Source organism: Lutra lutra, chromosome 1 (assembly GCF_902655055.1).
Source record: "Lutra lutra chromosome 1, mLutLut1.2, whole genome shotgun sequence".
NCBI lineage: Eukaryota > Metazoa > Chordata > Mammalia > Carnivora > Mustelidae > Lutra > Lutra lutra.
This window is the reverse complement of record NC_062278.1, coordinates 176,812,418-176,829,445: the sequence shown is the minus strand read 5'-3', so window position 1 is coordinate 176,829,445 and position 17,028 is coordinate 176,812,418. Positions and strand designations below refer to the sequence as shown.

Below are 17,028 nucleotides of genomic sequence, written 5' to 3'. Positions count from 1 at the left end.
TTCCACACTTCCTGGCCCTCCACTGTATCCCTATTCTTTGGCTGGTCTAAAATCGGACTTTCCTCAAACTGCCTTTTTTTTTTTTGCCTATGAACAAGAATCCCTACCCGGAGTTTGGGGTTGTTTTTGTGTGGGGGTTCTTGTGGTTTTTTTTTTTTTAATGAACTGAACACAGGCATTAACACAGTAACAGTTGGTTGCTAATAATTAGCTGGAGAAAACTACATTACATGGCTAATGGAAACACTAGGGAGGCACGGGGGAAATAAGAACTGTGTGTTGGCGATAGCAATGTGTCTGTAGGTAGCTCCAAGTTACCAAGTAGGCTTGCGTTACTATAAACAATACAGAAGCAAAAGAATTATTATAACATCCTTTCAGCCTCCTGAGAATACCATATGAGGCTTATACCATACCAGAATACCATATGAGAATACCATCCTAGGCCTGTAAAGGCTAGTAAGGAGTAGCTTTGGCATTACTGAGGAATGCCTTGTTGGCATGTTTAGCAGAAAAGTGACCAATGACAGCAATAGCAATCCCATACAATGATACAATACTGTATCACTGAACTTCTTTAATTTTTTTTACAGTTTCTTTTAGTTTTATTCCTATCTTTTACTTTATCTTTGTATTTAAATTCAATTAGCCAATATATAGTACATGACTAGCTTTTGATGTAGTGTTCAATGTGACATCCTTTAATCTTGACAACAACCCAAAGAAATGAGCATTATAAATGAGGTTCAAAGAGGTTGGTAAGGGACCTGTCCAAGGTCACACAGATAATAAATGATGGAAGTCAAATTTTATTCAATATTACTCAATGAACTTTTACTGACTTCCCTCCCTGTGCAACATTCTGTGCTAAGCACTGGGAACACCAGAAAATAAGACACAGTGCCTGCCTTCAGAGAACGCAGAGCCTGCTGCAGACAACAGGTGGTTATCATTCACTCACCAACTTCTAACTGTTGGGGGTCTTCTGTGTGCTCAGCCTCACTGGGGTACTGAGAAATGAGCAACACACAGAATGGACAATGTTCCTGGTACCCTAGAGAGTGCATTCTAGTAAGGCCAGACAAGTAATTTAAAATAAACAACACAAAGGCTATATATTCTATGACTCCAACTATGGATATTCTGGAAAAGACGAAACTATAGAGACAATTTTGTTTTTTTAATTTATTAATTATTTTTATTAACATATAATGTATTAACTGCCCCAGGTGTACAGGTCTGTGAATCACCAGATTTACACACTTCACAGCACTCACCACAGCACATACCCTCCCCAATGTCCATAACCCAATCACCCTCTCCACACCCCATGCCAGTAACCCTCAGTTTGTTTTGTGAGATTAAGAGTCTCTTATGGTTTGTATAGAAACAATTTTAAATATTACTTATTGCCAGGAGTTTTGGAGGAAAATGAGAAAGGGAGGGATAAAAAGGATTTTTACAGCAATAAAACCATCTGTATGATACTGTACTGGTGGGCATATGACATTACATATACATCAAAACCCATATTGCTATATAAGGCAAACACTGAACCCTAATATAATCTAAGGACTTCATTTAATGTATCAATATCGGTTGAACTGTAACAAATGTATTATACTAATGCAAAATATTAATAGTAGGGGAAACTGGGTGGTAGGAGGAGAAGTGGGTAAAAGGGCCTCTCTGAACCATCTCAATTTTATATAAACCTGAAACTCCTATAAAAAAATAAAGCCTATGGGGGTGTAGGGAGAGGGTGGCTGGGTTATAGACATTGAGGAGGGTATGTGCTATAGTGAGTGCTGTGAAGTGTGTAAGCCTGATGATTCACAGACCTGTACCCCTGGGGCAAATAATACATTATATGTCAATAAAAAATTTTTGTAAATAAAGCCTCTTAATTAATTAATTAATTAACTCATGTAGGTCCTTGCCTGGCACAATAAGTTTGGATTTTATTTCACTGAAAGGAAAAGTTAATGGAGGATTTTCAGCTAGAATTGACATGATTTGTTTTACTCTTTTTTTTTTCTGGCTATGTTCAGTATACTTTATATATGGTATGACAAGGTAGGGTTCCCCAAACCCTTCCCCTTATTCAGTAGATCTGAAATGGAAACTGTGGCGGTCAGGAGATTCTCATTGTGTTGGGGGATGAGATGGGGCAAGGACTCCCTTTGCTGTAGCCAAATTCATTGTCATACCAGGAAATGAGCTTGACAAAGTGGTCAATGAGAGCAATGCCAGACCCAGCATTAAAAGCGGAAGAGGGGGTGTCATTGATAGAGTTGCGGGAGACAACCTGCTCTTTGGTGTAGTCCAGAATGCCCTTGATGGAGCCCTCCAATGCCTGCCTCACCACCTTCTTGATGTCATCATATTTGGCAGCTTTCTCTAGGCAGCAGGTCAGTTTCATGATGGACACATTGGGGGTGGGGACACAGAAGGCCATGCCATTGAGTTTCCCATTCAGCTCAGGGATGACCTTGCTTACAGCCTTGGCAGCACCAGTAGAAGCACGGATGATGTTCTGCACAGCCCCTTGGCATCACACCACAACTTTCCAGAGGGACTGTCCCACCTAGAAAGGTGGCAGTGGTCCCAAGTTCCTCCACAATACTGAAATTGTCATGGATGACCTTGGCCAGAAGGACCAAGCAGTTGGTGGTGCAGGAGGCATTGCTGACAATCTTGAGGGAGTTGTCATACCTCTTATGGCTCATGCCCAACACAAACATGCGGGCATCAGCAGAAGAGGCAAAGATGATGACCTTCTTGGCCCCACCGCTCAAGTGAGCCCCAGCTTTCTCCATCATGGTGAAGACCCCAGTGGACTCCACAACATACTCAGCACAAGTATCACCCCATTTGATGTTGGCGGGATCTTGCTCCTGGAAGATGGAGATGGGCTTCCCACTAATGACAGGTTTCCCATTCTCAGCCCTGACTATGCCATAGAATTTGCCCTGGGTGGAATCATACTGGAACATATAGACCATGTAGTTGAGGTCAATGAAAGGGTTGTTGATGGCGACAATATCCACTTGCAGAGTTAAAAGCACCCCTGATGACCAGGTGCCCAGTACGGTCAAATCCATTTACTCTGACCTTCACCATTGTATCTTGGGGAGGTGGCTGGCACTGCACCAGAAGATATGGCTGTCTTTCAAAAGAAGAGGAGCAGAGATTTCAAAATGCTTTGCATTTTGAAAGAACTGTGGCCCCTGTATGGAGAATGGATTGAAAGAAAGCAAGAGTAAAAGCCGACAGACCAGTTTGGAGGTGAGAAAGAAAAGCTTTGGGATATATTTAGGCTATAGAACCAAAGGTCTTGCTGTTAATTAGATGAGCAAGATGAGAACAAGAGGGAAATCAAGGTGACTTCTAGATTTTTGGATGGAGCAGCTGAGTCACTGATGCTGCTATATCGGGACTGGCAAGACAAAGAGAGGAAAAGGTTTGGTGGCAACAAGGGTGAAATCAAAAATTCTGTTAAGGTTTGACATGTGGAAAAGAGTTAAAATATAATTACAATAAGTGCCACTAAGATAAGGGCATATTCTAAATAATCTGAAAACACAGAGAAAGGAGAGATGAAATCTGTCAGAGGAGAGGGCAGGGAAGGTTTCACAGAGGATGTGAAGTTTAGCTTGTATATTTAAAAACAATCAAGAAATGGCCAATAGGTGAAAATGACATCTGAGGCAGAAGGAACAGCACATGTGCAAAGGCAGGAGATACAAAAATACAGATTTAAGCAAGCTTCATCCATTGCTCCAAAGTTATCTCCTAAAGTCAGCCTGAGGTTTCTAAGGTGCAGTAATGTAGTGAGGAAAGTATGCAGTGGTAGAGACATGACTATGTTAGAAGAGGAGCCTGAGATTGAGAAGACAAAGAGAGTTTAAATATAAGATTAAAAACTCTGAGTTCCAGTCTCAACTCTGCCACTAAGCAACTAGGCAAGCCGTTTCATTTCTCTGGGCTTATGTCTTCATCAGTAAAGCAAGAGTGTAGAACTAAGTTATTTCTAAGATATTCTTTATGTCTGGAAATCTGTAAAACTACGGTTAGTAGTCCTCTTGTACCTATATTAAAAATACATATTTATAAATATATACATAAAATGTTTATATTTTTATTTAACACATATACACACAAAAATAAATCCTCCACTCATTTCAAAAAGGATTTAAGACAGCTTAAAGAAATACATACTGTTGTATAATAAAGAATTTGTCTCATCTTGGATCCTAGTTCCCAGAAGATAATCTCAAAATCCTTGAAATTTCCTGAATGACGGGAGTGACTTTGTTATTTATGCATCCCTTTTGTCATACCTGATTTACACTATTAAGATAACTAAGGATGGGGGTTAGTCACTGGAAAGACCAACCATGGGATCAGAGAGTTGAGTCTTTGAACCAACCTAAACTCCAGGGAGGAGAGGAGGACTAAAGATTAAGTTCAAACACATGGCCAGTGATTCAATTAATCATGCTTATGTCAAGAAACTCTAATAAAAACCCTGAACACCATATCTCAGGTAAGTTTCCTTATTGGTGAACACATCAATGTGAACAATGATGCCTCCTGCTTCCATCCCAGACCTCACCCTAATTGTCTCATCATTTGTCTGGTCCTGATTGATAGGCTTTATAATAAAACTGTAATCATAAATATAGTACACTCGTGAATTTTCTAAGTCATTCTTGCAAATTATCAGACCTGAGACAGTCATAGAAATCCCCAAATCTGTAACCAGTTGGTCAAAAGTCTGGGTGGTCTGGGGACACCTAAAACTGTAGCTGGCATCAGAAGTGAGGGTAGTTTTCTGGAAATTGTGCCCTTGACTTGTGGAGTCTGTGCTAACTCCATGCAGTTGCCATCAGAATTATATCACAGCATTGTAAAAGAGAAATGAAATAAATATACAGCTATATCCAGGAGAAATAAAAATACAAATATAAAGTGATGAGAATTACTACTCATATCCTGAGAATGAATTCCAAGACCTCTTTATAGGGATTTTAGACTCAGCATGGTATGGTCCTTAAGAACACAGGTTTAAAGCCACACTTAAGAGGACCCATAACCCAACTGCACTGTTTACCATCTGGGTGACCACAGACAAGTCTATGAGCCTCTATTTCTTTACCTGTAAAATGGAGATAAAAATAAAGCCTACTTCATGGAATTGTTGTAGGAATTAAGTGAGTCAGTGCATAAAAGGTATTGAAGACAGTATCTGACACATAAGAACACTCCAAACACATTACTAGTACAGGTCACTATCAACACATCAAAGTACAATTCAGTGAAACTAATTTTTTTTTTTTTTAAAGATGCACTCCAGGGCATCTGGTGGCTCAGATGGTTAAGCAACTGCCTTTGGACCAGATCATGATCCCAGAGTCCCAGAATCGAGGCCTGCATCAGGCTCCCAGCTCCACGGGGAGTCTGCTTCTCCCTCTGACCTTCTCCTCTCATGCTCTCTCTCACTGTATCTCTCTCAAGTAAATAAATAAAATCTTTAAAAAAAAAGATGCAGTCCATATGTGAAATTAACAGTCTATCACAGCACTGTACAATTAAACTTCAAAAAGGATCATAATGTTCTGTATCTAATACTGTCTACTACAAAAGTTGCTAGCCACATGTGGCTATTGAGCACTTAAAATATGGGTATTTTGACTAAGGAATTGAATTTTTTTAATTTTATTTTATTTTTAATTTATTTAAATTTAAAATAACCACATGAAACTAGTGGGTGTCATATATTGTACAGCAGAGAGGTCAAGGGCCACATGCCCTTCGGGTGCTCTTTCATGCACATTACTCCTCACAGCCAAACTTTGGGTAAGGAATGGGACAGTAAGAGTTCAAGTCCATTTAATTCTAAGTTACTAGTTAAAGAGAGAATCATGTGTTCAATGTGCATCAAAAAAAAAAAAAAAAAAAAACAGTAGGTTTAATAATTTGTTGTTAAAGTCAAGAAGCCTATCCCCAATAGCCAAACTATGGAAAGAGCCCAAATGCCCATCAACTGATGAATAGATAAAGAAGACGTAGTAGATATACACAATGGAATACTACTCAGCCATCAAAAAGAATGAAATCTTGCCATTCGTAGTGATGTGGATGATGCTAAGTGAAAGAAGTCAGTGACAGAAAGACAAACACCCTATACTTTCACTCATATGTGGAATTTAAGAAACAAAACAGATAAACATATGGGGGTGGGGGAAGAGAGAGAGAGACAAACCACAAGAGACTCTTAGAGAACAAACTGAGCATTGACAGAGGAAAGTGGGTCAGGGAGAGGCTAGATGGGTGATGGGGATTAAGGAAAGAACTTGTTATGATGAGCACTAGGTAGTGCATGTGATAAATCACTGAACTCTATTGATGAAACCAACATTGTACTGGGCTAACTAGAATTTAAATAAAAATTTGAAGAAAAAAACAAAACAAAATAAAAATAAAGTCAAGAAGCCTACCCATCAAGCATGAGCCTGGAGAAAAGGCCACTGACTGCCACGTGGAGAGGGACCAAGGTAATATTTGCAGATAAGAATAAGATTTCCCTCATATAACAATCCAGAGTTCACTACAATTTATAATAAGAAGAGGCTGCAAAGTTCTACTACTTTACACGTTTGTATTGAGAATTTAAAAAGAAAAGGCATAAAACTGCTTGGTACAATGCCTTGCACAACGAATGTTTAATAATCAATTTTAGCTTTTTTATCATCATTATCAGAATTATTCTCTGCCACAAAATGTGCCTGTAATAACTACAACCTGAAAATCATATAAGGAGATATTAATAATGTCAATATAGGGCCCATATGATATTAAATTTCAGTGTTAATTACTGATGAACCGTTCAGGATAAGCTAGTAGTAAGCAAAAAAGCTGGCCTTCTATACAGGGCTTTTAGATTTTGACCAATTAAATGCTAGAGGACCTCTTCCAAAACTGATGGGTTGGGTTTTGAAATAACTAATTTAAAGTAAAGTAATTAGATCTGAGGACCACTGTCTATAGATGTTACCATTAATTTGAGGAAATAAAACTGTATCATTAGCATTTAGGCAAAGGTCTGTTCTCTATAGCAGGGAAGCACGGATTTGGCTTATCTAGGAATAGTATCAAGTCATTATGATACATATTAAGGAGGAGAATATGAAACATGTCTGTCAAAAAACTGTCTCTAATGACCTGGAATCTGGAGAGTGGTGTTACAAGTCTCATACAAGTATTAGTAGCCAGAAGTCTTTATCTAGGCCAAAACCAATTCCTGTACTTAAGCCAAGCACTGACAGGAGGTCAATAAATTCAACATTTTCAAAGTTCCCAAGAAACTTAATCACAAACTGATGAAGCTCTTATAATGTTGGTCAATAAGGCCAGAGCTATGCCTAAAAACCAATACTCTTGAAAAAGACACTGTCCTAAGAAATCTAGAGTTGCAATTTATCAAGAAGGAAATAGGCCTACCTCTAAATGGAATAATTTAGAGGGAAAAGAACGCATTTTTTAATGGAATCACCTTATATATAATTCCAGGCATTTGTTTACTTATGGGTAATAGATATAACAAATACACAATGATCTAAGCCCATTATGGAGAGCAGTGCTAAATATTCAAAAGGCAAATGGCCTTTACTCGGTGCTTTATTTAATGAGAAACTATTACCAAAAACTCAACTTAGGTCTTCAATTTCAAGGCAGTTGATGCTGGGAATTTTTGCCCAACATCACTCTTCTACAAGCACTAAGAAATAAACTAAGAATCCTATGTTTTTCATCTCTGGTGACTTAGTTACAAAAAAGAAATACTGGCAGCTTCAAAGTATGCTTACCACCAGGTCTGAATTGCAGTAAGATTAAAGGGAAACAGTACAGTAGCTGAGATTGGTCCCTTTGGGTACCACGAACTATATATAATAATTTAAATAACTTAGTTATATAATAGTAAAAGACACTACAAGATCAAATGGTGTATCAATTAGGAATATTTTAGGCTACAAGAATAAAACATGACTATGGTGGCTTAAATATTAGTAACTGGTTTTTCCTCACCTAAAGGGAAGTCAAGAGGCATGCAGTTGTTGGTTCTGGTTTAGTTAGCTCCGGAGCCTCTGAATTCCCTTGATATTTCCCTTATGGACCCAGGTTGGCTGCTGCAGTTCAGGTCACATTCCAGCCTAAAGAAAATAAAAAGAAGAGGTAGCACCTATTGAAGAGTCCAACTCTAGACTAAAATCCTATGTGTGATCACCCAGGCCTGACTACAGGCAATTACAAGGCTTTGCTTGATGGGCCTCACAGCTAGAAGCTGCCCTCCCCATTCCAGACTTGGTGCACAGCCAATGCACTGCAATTTTCTGAAGAAAGTTACAGCCAGAGACTCAGCCCAATCTCCACCCCAACCCACCTAGGCCACCACGCTGATACATATCTGCATACACATATCTAGCCGAGGCATCTTTATTCAGAGACCCCCTTAGCAGAGGCCTTTGATAAGGCACTTCTGAGGCACCTCCACAGAGACTTCATTAACAGAGGCCCTAAGTAAAGCTTTTTCTCCATTCTGGCTCACTCTACTCTTTTATCTTTTCCCCTCTCCCTCTACCAGACCCCTCAGATCCATTAAAAAGTGAGGAACCAGGGTGCCTGGGTGGCTCAGTGGGTTGGGGCCTCTGCCTTCGGCTCAGGTCGTGGTCCCGGGGTTCTGGGATTGAGCCCTGCATCAGGCTCTCTGCTCAGCAGGGAGCCTGCTTCTTCCTCTCTCCGTGCCTGCCTCGCTGCCTACTTGTGATCTCTCTCTGTCAAATAAATAAATAAAATCTTTAAAAAAAAAAAGAAAGTGACGAACCTTCTAGTTCAGACTCCACAGCAATAAAACATTTCCCTCATTTGTGCTGCATCCACCTGATCCCTGCCTAGTGCTGAGAATACACTAGGGAACCAGGGACACTTTTTGCCTCTTGCTTGAAGTGTCGCAATAAACAAATAAAGGCTTGTTACTTTCAGTTTGACTCACTGTCCTCGTTGACCAACCTCCACACGTGGCAGCTCAACATCTATATCAGAGACCACACAGCGGACTTCAACTTTCTATTGGGCTTTACTTAAATACACATGGCTGTTCTTAGGTGAATAGCATATACAAAGAGAAAGGGGTTGGTAACCCAACCATCAGTGCTTGTTACAGTTTGGAAATTAGCTCTTTGAGGAAAATATAGGCTAAGGAGCTTAGAAAAGAGATATGTGTTCTGAGCAAAATGGAGATGGGTTTCATGAAAGATTAAACTTTAAACCATGCTCTGAAAGATAGATAAGATTTGTAGATAAGAAGGCATGACAGATGTAATAAATCTAGAAAGGAAAGGTTTTAAGGCAGAAAAGCACTCCTGGGACAGAGAAAGGAACATCCTATCCTTAAAAAGTATAAATGGAGAAAAATGTTTTTGTTTTGTTTTGCTTTTAAAGATTTTATAACTTACTTGAGGTAGAGAGTGTGTGAGCAAGAGAGCACAAGCACAGAGAACAGCATAGGGGAAGGGAGAAGCAGACTTCCAATAAGCAGAGAGCCCGACGTGGGGCTCAATCCCAGGACCCTGAGATCATGACCTGAGCTGAAGGCAGATGCTTACTGACTGAGCCAGCCTGATGCCCTGGGAAAGAATGTTTTGATTCAGGAAGTACAACATACTTACCTCCCAAACTGATGAGGAGCGTGCCACTCTTATGGGAGAGTCTTTAACATCTAGTACTGGCAACTAAACTAAGAAATGCCTATAAAAAATACACCATTGTCTATCCAAACAAGTCAATATACATTTATGACAAACAAGTCACCTTAATATACACAGATTACACTCTCCAGGAAAAGTAAGTAAAAAGTGCCACAAGTGCCCTATGCAACAAAAGGAGAGAAAGCACAATTCTGCAACCATCTCTGCTTTTAACTCCCACTGAGATCCACAGGGTATCCATTCATGGATATGAAGCATATGGCCCTGAAAATATAAGCCTCTGATCTTACAATGAACAGAGTAATCTTTAAATTAAAACATGACATCAAAAAGGCTCTGAATAAACCAGTTTAAGTTGAAGGTTTGTTTCTTTCTTTCTGTTTGTTTTAGGCTTTTTGTGTGGAAAGAGAGATGGGGCCACTGGTCAAATGGAAAGCATATTCAATAATTGCAGCAGATAAGATCAAAGCAATATTTTCTCTGTATTCCCTAAGAGGCATGTTTCTCCTGTTTCTTATTAATTGGCAGTGATGGTCTAAACAAACAGTGGAAATAAAACTAGCAAGTCAGGTTCTTTCATGTCTCTTGTTATACCTCCTATGGAGTAACAGACAGTTGGACACCGAAAAGCTCCAGGGCCAAGATCTTTCCTGTTATGTCCAAGTGAGCAACACCAGAAAGAAATCTGTAGTGAAAGTTCTCCTTCAAAATAGTTCCCAATGGTCCCATTTTGAAAGTAGATACTTTTCCTTCCCTGAACCTAATTGGTAATTAGATATTCCTGCTTATTAATCTACCCGACTGTTTCTGAATATTAAAATGTGGGATTGTATGATCATGCAACTATGCTGGATGTGCAAGGAAATAACAAACTGTAAACCCACAACTGTAACCTTCTATAAGTGAAGAGAACAATGGCCCCCCAAAAAGGAGACATTTTAATTAAACACTTCCCTGTGGCTTTGCCTTTCTTCTTGTGTGCTCAGCTGGAGTAATCAGAGGAAAACCTGAAGGGAGCCTCCCCAGAAGCCTCACTCAGCCCCTTCCAGCTGAGTCTCACTCTATGTTGGCAACTGTCTCCACTGAGGAAGAAACTTGGCATGATCTGTAATGTACATCTGCTCTGAGGAATAATCCCCCCTGAGAACCACCAGGAAACAGCCTATTCTAAAAGCAAAAAATTAAAAAATTAAAACCCCACTCACTTTAAAAGGAAGAAACAAGCAACAATCATTTAAGAAAGATTCCTTCTAAGCTACTGTCATATAATACAACTTCTTTAGAGATTTCCCCTATATAAATGGTATAATTTATAATACCATAAAATTCACCCATTTGGAGCATACAGATCAGATTAATAAGTTTATACAGTTCTGTAACCATCATCAGACTCAAGCATTAGAACACTTTCATCACCTCCAAAAATTCCCTTGTGTCCATCTGCCATAAATCCCTGCTCATACTTCCAGCCCTAGCCAACCTGCTTTTTGTTTCTACAGTTTTGTCTACTCTGTAAATTTCATATAAATGCAACCATACTATATATATTCTTTGGTTTGTGTGGCTTCTTTCACTTACCATGTTTTTGAAGTTAATTCATGTTGTTGCATATATAAGAAGTTGACTTCTTTTTATTGCTGAGTAGTATTCCATTGTATAGATATTTTGTTTATCCATTCCACATTTGATGGACATTTGAATTGTTTCCAAATACTTAGAGACGTTATAAGTTATAAGTAACATGAACATTCAGATAGAAGTCTTTATGTGGGCATATGATTTCATTTCTCTTGGGCAGATACTGTATCTAGAAAATAAATTGCTGGGTCACATAGTTCATATATACTCACCTTTTTAGGAAACTGCAGGCAATTTTTTTAAAGTAGTTGTATCATTTTCCATTTCTATCAGCAAGATATGAGAATTCCAGTTGCTTTGTACCTCCAATAACACTTCATATTCTCAGTCTTTTCTGATTACATATGTTCTAATAAGTGTGTAGTGGTTTCTCATTGGGGTTTTAATTTGCATTTCCCTAATGACTAAAACTGTTGAACATCTTTTCATGTGCTTATTTACTATCCATAGATCTTTTATGATGATCTATTCAAAATCTTACATTTTTTTTAGATTGGGTTGTGTGTCTTCAGATGTAAGGTATTTTTAATACTCTGGAAGTCCTTTATCAGATATATAATCTGCAAATATCTTCTCCCATTCTTTTTGCATATCTTTTCCTCTTCATTTTATTAATGCTATCTTTTATAGAATTTTAATTTATCCTTTATATTCATGTCTTTTGTTTTCCAAGAAATCCAAGATCACAAATATTTTCTTCCCTGTTTAATTCTAGAAGTATACTTTCAGCTCTGATATTTAGATCTGTGATCCATTTCAGAACTTCGTGTATGGTATAAAGTAACAGTTGAGGTTTATTAATTTACTTATAGGCACCCAATTTTTCCAGCACCATTTGTTGAAAAAAACTCCTTTATTCCACTAAATTATCTTGCAGGTTTGTCAAAAATGAAGTGACTATAAAGTAAATATATTTCTGGGGCGCCTGGGTGGCTCAGTGGGTTAAAGCCTCTGCTTTCGGCTCAGGTCATGATCCCAGGGTCCTGGGATCGAGCCCCACATCAGGCTCTCTGCTCAGTGGGGAGCCTGCTTCCTCCTCTCTCTCTGCCTGCTTCTCTGCCTACTTGTGATCTCTGTCTGTCAAATAAATAAATAAAATCTTTAAAAAAAAAAGTAAATATATTTCTGGATCCTTTGTTCTATTCAATGATCCATAGTTTATGATACCAATAGCACTGTGTGGATTACAATAGCTTTATAGTAAGCTTTGAAAATTGGGTATCATAAGTCTTCCAACATCATCCTTAATTTCAAAATTATTTTGTTTACTCTAGGTACTTTGCATTTCCATTTAAATTTTAGGATCCAGGGATGCCTGGTGGCTTAGTCAGTTAAGCATCTGCCTTTGGTTCAGGTCGTGATTCCAAGGTCCTGGGATCAAGCCCCACGGTGGGCTCTCTGCTTAGCAAGGAGCCTGCTTCTCCCTCTCCCTCTGCCTGCTGCTCTCCCTGCTTGCGCTCTCTCCCTGTCTTTCTGTCAAATAAATAAATAAAATCTTTTTTAAAAATAAACAAATAAATTTTAGGATCCATGTGCTAATCCCTATTAAAAAGACTGCCAGGAATTTGATAAGGATTCTGTTGAATCTACAGATCAATTTTGAGAAGAACTGCCATTTTAACTGAACTAAGTCTTCTATCTAATCCATGAACATAGTATATCTCCTCACTTATTTAGGTCCTCATTAATCTCTCTCCATAATGCTTTGTAGTCTTCAGCATAGTTTTTAACTCTTTTTTGTTAAATTTATGCATAAGTATTTTATTCTTTTTGTTTCCATAGTTAACAATATTATTTTTTCATTTTATTTGTGGATTGTTAATTATTAATAGATAAAAATAATTGATTTTTATATAGTGATCTTCTGTCTTATTATCTTGCCAAGACTGACTATTAATTCTAACAGTTTTTTGACAGATTCTTTAGGATTTCCTACATGCAAGTCATATTGTCTGTGAATAATGGAACTTCTTACCTTCTAATGTACGTCTTTAATTTCTTATTCTTACTTTATTGCATTGAGTAGAATCTCCAGTGCAATGCTGAATAAAAGTGCCAAGAACAGACCTTCTTGTCTCCTTTCAAATCTTAAGGACAGAAACCACTCAAGCTTTTAATATTAAGCATGATATTAACTATGTAAGCATTAACTATATCAGCCCTTTATCAGCATGAGGAAATTCTCATCTATTCTTAACTTGTTGAGAAATTTTAAAATAAATATTGTATATTTTCATTTTTTTATATCTGTTGATATAATCATATGGTTTCTGTCCTTTATTCCCTTAATACCACACAAATCGATATTTGATAAGTCAGCCTTGCAGTATAAGAAGCTTCGTAGTTACAACTCTATCCTAACAAGTAAAATGCTGAAGGGAAAAAAAAAAAAAACCTGAAAAGTCAAAAAGTCTTCTTAGGCCAAAGGACAAATTGCTACCCCACAAGTTGGAAAGACAGAGAGGTAGAAACAGAGAATCATGGCTTACTGGAGCAGAAATACAGAAAAAGTCTGCAAGGACCAGTGATGGTATAAGAAAACCTGAACAATAACTGACATATGTTGGAAATTCAATACAGACAAATCTGAGAGACTAAAAACTCCAGAGTGACCCAGTCATCATGTACTCCACATTTTTGTGAATTTTACCTCCAAAAGTTCCATGTTCTTACTATGAATACTGGAGGAAAGTCCCTTATGCTTTCAGCAGGGGGGGAGAAAAAGGAACCATTTTGAAATACAAAGGTTTCTGTTCTTGCCAAAAACTTGCCCTCAGGAGAAACAATTTTACCAGAACCTAACTTACTGAGGTTTAACTAGAGCCTAACCTACCTAGGGAAGGGAAGTACCAGTCCCAGTTCCCTCTAGCCATCATGTCCCATCTGAGGTGGGGGAAAACTAAGAAGCACTGGAGAGGTTCACACTCAACAACACACTGAGACCTAATCATAGGACTGTAGAACAGTTCCCCTGACCCCACACATGATCACCGTATTACTAAAGCCATTCTTACCACAGTTCCTTTTACCCTGTAAAAGGGTAAAAACAAGAAATTAAAAGGCATACTAAAAGGCAAAAAGCACAGTTTGAAAATATTGAAAAAGCGCCAGAACCAGATACAGCAAGAATGTTCAGATTATCAGACCAGGGTTTTTGTTGTTTTTTTTTTCTTTTTAACTGTTATCAAAATACTAAGGGCTTTAAAGGAAAAAGGAGGCAATGTACAAGAATAGATGGAAAATGTAAGCAGAGAGATGGAAATTCTAAGAAAGAATTTAAAAAGAAATGCTAGAGATCAAAAACACTATAAGAGAAATGAATGGTGGACACATCTAAAAAATCTCTCAGCTTGAGAATATGACAAAAGAAACTTCCAAAACTGAAAAGCAAAGGGTAAAAAAGATGAAAAAAAAAAAATGGTGTCCAAGAACTGTGGGACAACTACAAGAGGTGTAACATTTACATAAGGAAATAAGTAAAGGAGAAGAAAAAGATAAATCAACCTTGCATTCACAGAATAAACATGATTTGGCTATGGTGATAATCATTTTTATATGTTGCTAGACTCAGGTTACCAATATTTTGTTGAGGAGCATTGCTTCTTTGTTCATAAGAGATATTGGCTCATGGTTTTCTTTTTCTGTGATGTCTTTGTCTAGCTTTGTATAAGGGTAACAGTGGCTTTATTAAATGAGTTGGGAAGAAGTTTTCTTGGATCTATTTTCTGAAAGAATTTGTACAGAATTAGTATTATATTGTCCTTAAATATTTTATAGAATCCCCCAGTTAAACTACCTAGACCTGGGCTCTTCTTCGTGGGGTATTATTCTTTCAATTATTCAATTTAATAAACCTTTCATTGGATACCTATGACATAAGAAGTTTTGTAGCTGTCTTTGAGAAAGTATGATTTCCTATTTTTATGGAGTTTACAATCTAATATAAAGAAAAAAATCCCAATTTTTTGTATCAAACAGTGCTTAATCCAAAGCACTGTTTGATACAGACACTCTGGTGAACAAAGCATTGCACTGAGGCTTGCATTCAAATTCAGCCTCTGTCTCTACCCAGTAGTTTGGCCTTCATCATTCAAACATTCTAAGCCACCATTTCTTCACTGTAAATGGAGAGAGTTACTAGAACATCTGTAAGATCCTCCTAGTATTTAATAATTTGGTCTATGGTGAAAGCACAAAAAAGAATTTTACCACAAATGATAATGTGAGAAAAACTTTTATTATAACTTATACTAGAGACAAAATAGTGTTCCTAATTTATAAGCAGATCCTAGAAATAAAGAAGAAACTCACAGTGCAATAGAAAAATTAAAAAACAGAGCCAGAAAAAAAAATACAAATGGTCCTTAAACACATGAAAAGTCATATCAAATCAACTGTATACTAAGAACAACCAACTAGAAAATGTAGACTGAAAAATATAAACACTTAAGTACCAATAAAAGACATCAAATATCTTTGGATTCATCTAATACATTTTGGTTAAGAGTTCTCTACTGAGAACTATAAGACAGTGCTCAGAGAAATTAAAGAAGGCTTAAAAAATATTCATGGACTGAAAAATGAGAAGGCCACTTTCCCCTGAAATTTATTTGTAAATTCAGTACAATCCAAATTTTCAGCTGGGCTTTTCTGCAGTTACTCTAAAATTTACATGGAAATGCAAAGGGCCTAGAAGAGCAAATATATTATCAAGGAAGAATAAAACTAGTGGATTTACACAACTACATGTCAACACTTAGAAAAAAAAACTGCAATAATTAAGGCAATGTACTCTGTGTACTGAAGGAACAGAATAAAGAACCCAGAAACAGACCCAAACATACATGGTCATTGGTTTACAGAAAACACACCACTGAGTTCAGAAGGGAAAGGATGACCCCTCTTTTCCTCCGTTAATAGTGCTGACTATTGGATACGTAATAGAAAAAAGATGTATCTTGACCCCTTAAATTACACAATGCACAAAAATTAATTTGAAAGGGGTCATAGACCTATGTGTGAAAGATAAAATAATAGAGCTTCTGAAAGAAAACATTTTAAGAGAACATCTTCATGACCTTGGGATAAGCAAAGCCTTCTTAAGCAGGATACAGAAAACACCAACTTTTAAAAAAAGATTGATAAGTTCATCTTAATTTAAATTAAGACCCTTAGTACTCCAAAAAATAGTGTTAAGAGAGTGATGGCAGAATACAAACCCAACTAAAATTAATAAAAGGTTTGAAAGACACTCATAAAAAAGAATATCCAGGCACCCAGGTGTCTCAGTCAGTTAAGCCTCCAACTCTTGGTTTTGGCTCAGGTCATGATCTCAGGGTCATGAGACTGAACCCCACCTTGGGCTCCAAACTCAGTGGAGAGACTGCTGGAGATTCTCTCTCTCTCCCTCTCCTTCTGCCCCTCCACCCCCAGCACAGTCTCTCTCTCTCTCTCTCAAATAAATAAATAAACAAGAATATCCAAAAGATCAATAAACAAATATGTACCCAACAATATTAGTCACCAGGGAAACATAAATTAAAATTACAATTAAATATCAATACACCTTTACCAGATTGGCTAAAATTATATGGACTGATAACACACCAACTCTTAGCAA

The 17,028-nt window shown here is 37.5% G+C and overlaps 1 pseudogene; it reads right to left on the bottom strand.

Annotated features, from left to right (window-relative positions):
• Positions 1-2,134: 2,134 nt before the first annotated feature.
• LOC125104607 (glyceraldehyde-3-phosphate dehydrogenase-like) lies at positions 2,135-3,123 on the bottom strand (annotated as a pseudogene).
• Positions 3,124-17,028: the final 13,905 nt, after the last annotated feature.